At 40.2% G+C, this 3,097-nt stretch overlaps 1 protein-coding gene across 4 annotated transcripts in view; it reads right to left on the reverse strand.

Moving 5' to 3' along the window:
* Positions 1-3,097, reverse strand: part of SLC12A6 (solute carrier family 12 (potassium/chloride transporter), member 6) — a 163,955-nt gene that overhangs the window by 42,878 nt on the left and 117,980 nt on the right. The gene's annotated exons all lie outside the window — the stretch shown is intronic.

Consider the following 3,097-nt stretch of genomic DNA (forward strand, 5'->3'; position numbering starts at 1 on the left):
GGGACCCTATCCAGAGAAGCACTGACATTAGAGATGGAGGCAGAGATGAGGATGTGGAGAGAGTGAGCAGCTGAGGACTCTAGACTCATGGAAAGAGAAAGACTGAGTGCTGGAGACCAGAAGGCAGGCTTACAGAATATGCCCTTTGATTGTTTAAATTATTATATATTCCTGAGTGTTTTTGTGTATATCCCCACCCCACCTCCCCGGCAAAAAAAAAACCCAACAACCCAGAGGTAATGGAAGCAAATACTGTTGAATGATGATGCACGGAGGAGATTGTAATCATTGCAATGAAACAATGAGTGTATAACTGATGTTCTCCCATGTAAACTATCACTCAATTCACAATAAAAACTTTTTTAAAAAAAAGTATTTGCAATGAATAAGTCATTGGTCTTGAAAAACTCTCATGTGATTCCAGCAAAATATGGTCACCAAGGCCATATTTTCCAAATATTGACCCTTCCTCTTTGTTTCCAACCTTTGCATTCTAATTGTTAGTAATTATCAGTACATCTTTATTGCATGTTTGATCAATTTCATACTGAAGAAGTTGGTATAATTCTTCAATTTCATAATCACTGGCTTTAGGGATTGGTGCATAAATTTAAATAATAGTGGTATTAACTGGTCTTCCTTGTAGACATTTGGATATTATTCTTTCACAGACAGCACTGTACTTTAAAGAAAGATCTTTTGGATGAAGAACGTGATGTCATTCCTCTTCAATTTGTCATTCCCACCATAATAGACTCTATGATTGTCAGATTGAAAATAGTTAATACCAATCCATTTTAGCTCAATAATGTCTAGGTTATTGATCTTTATACATTCCATTTCATTTTTGAAAACTTCCAATTTTCCTGGATTCATATTTCATACGTTCAATGTTCCAGTTGTTAAAGGATATTTATTTACAGCTGTTTCTCCTCATTTGAGTTGTTCCCCATGAGCAAATGAAGATCCCGAAAGCTTTATTCCATCATGTCATCAGATTTAACCCTACTGTGAGGCAGCAGCTGTTTTGCAGTCACAGTTTGACTGTCCATCTTATGGCATTGTATCTGACAATTTTCTGGTGCTATTCATAGTGTTTTCATTTTCTGGCACTACATCTGACAATCTTTAGCTGCTATTTGTAAGGTTTTCAGTGGCTAAACATTCAGATGTAGGCAGCCTCTACTTCCTAGTCTGTCTTTGTCTAGAAGCTCCTCAGCTGGAACCTGTCCACCATGGGTAACCCTGCTGGTATTTAAAATACTGGTGGCATAGCTTCCAGCATTATAGCAACATGCAAGCCCCCACTATAAGACACACTGACAGACAAGTTGTGGCTGTAAATCTTTACCATAGCAGAAAGCCTCTTCTTTCTCCTGCATAGCAGCTGGTGGGTTTAAATTTCCAACCTTGCAGTTAGCAATCCAGTGCTTATCCTACACCATCACTAGAACTCCTTATTATGGTACCAGTGGCAGATTCAATGAACTTAAATACAAATATTTAGGTAGCAGTTGTTGTTAAATGCCAGCGAGTTGGTTCTGACTCATAGCTCCCCCTGTATATGGTTTTCAAGGAGCGGCTGGTGAGTTTGGACCACCGGCTTTGTGGTTCAAACCAACCTTATGGTCCAGTGCATTAGTTTATACTTATTTTGATTTTCTTGATTTTATACTTATTTTGATTTTCTTGATTAAGAAAAGAAATTTAACATTAAAAAGAGTAGCTGCTAAGGCTGCTTATGTACAAACAAATCTCATGGTATCCAATTACTTGGTTAGGAGGTTTAGGGGTCATGGTTTCATGGGACATTCCAGTTAATTAGCCTAATAACGTGTTAAGTGATTTTGTTCTACCTCCTACTTCACTGAGTAGTGAGGTCTTGAAGCTTTTAAGAGACAACAGTTGGTCTCTATTCACCTGGAACAACAAAGGAAGAAGGAGAGTCAGGAGTAGAAGGAACATATGAAATGTGTGGTTCACTGCCTCCATGAACAATCGCCTCCTCTGCCATGATACCAGAAGAGCTAGATGGTGTCTGGCTATTATGATTAAACATTTTGATTAAAAACATCTATAAAAGGATCCTGATCAAAAGGGAGTGTGACAGTTAAGGTTTTATGTCAACTTGACTGGGACAGGATTCTCAGTGGTTTTAGAGTTAAGTTGTAGCTACCCCATAATGAAATGTAATAAATTACAACGTAATTAACTCTGATGAGTTCTGCTCTGAGTTGTTGTTAAGTGCCGTCGAGTTGATTCCGGCCCATAGCGACCCTGTATAGGGTTTCCAAGGAGCAGCTGGTGAGCTTGAACCACTGACCTTGCAGTTCAAACCACTTTCCAGTCTGATGCATTAGCTCACAGCGCCACACTAGGACTCCCTGCTATGAGTAGCTGATCAATTTGTAGAATGTTTCCTCAGGGGTGTGGCCTGCTTCCACTATATTAGACACTCAGGCAAAGCTTGTTAACTTTCTGCTGGGTCTGGATCTTGCATCTGGTTTGTCCTCTGACCTCCACTTCTTTAGCCTGGAGCCTGTTTGATTATCTGTCGATCCTGGTAGTCTTTAGCAGCCTGCCTCCTCACTTGCTGGGCCTGCCTGTCTGGTAATCTTGGTTCATCTGACCAGGACCTGAGACTCTCCCACTTCTACAACTGTGTGAACCATTTCCCAAATCCTGGCCTTACACATACAAAGTTTACCTGGTTTTGCTTCCCTAGAGAACCCAGCCAAGGACAGGGGGAAATGCCCTAAGATACTCTTTAAGCCTAAATATCTCCAGAAATCTTAAAACCAAACAATAGTTTAGCTTAACTTGTAAGGAGTATCTGCCTTGAACAGTGCCATCTTTTAAGATCTGTCTATATAGGAGTCCTGGTGTGGCACTGTGGGCTAATGCGTCAGACTGCAAAGTTATTTGAACTGCAAGGTCACTGGTTTCAAGCTCATCAGCTGCTCCTTGGAAACACTATACAGGGTCACTATGGGTCAGAGTTGACTCAACAGCACGTAACAACAACAACAACAACATGTGGGATCAAACTGACAATAGCAAATCAAAAGATAAGACCTTGAGGGCAGTGAGTTTATGT

Source organism: Chrysochloris asiatica, unplaced genomic scaffold, assembly GCF_000296735.1.
Source record: "Chrysochloris asiatica unplaced genomic scaffold, ChrAsi1.0 scaffold00004, whole genome shotgun sequence".
Taxonomy (NCBI): Eukaryota; Metazoa; Chordata; class Mammalia; order Afrosoricida; family Chrysochloridae; genus Chrysochloris; species Chrysochloris asiatica.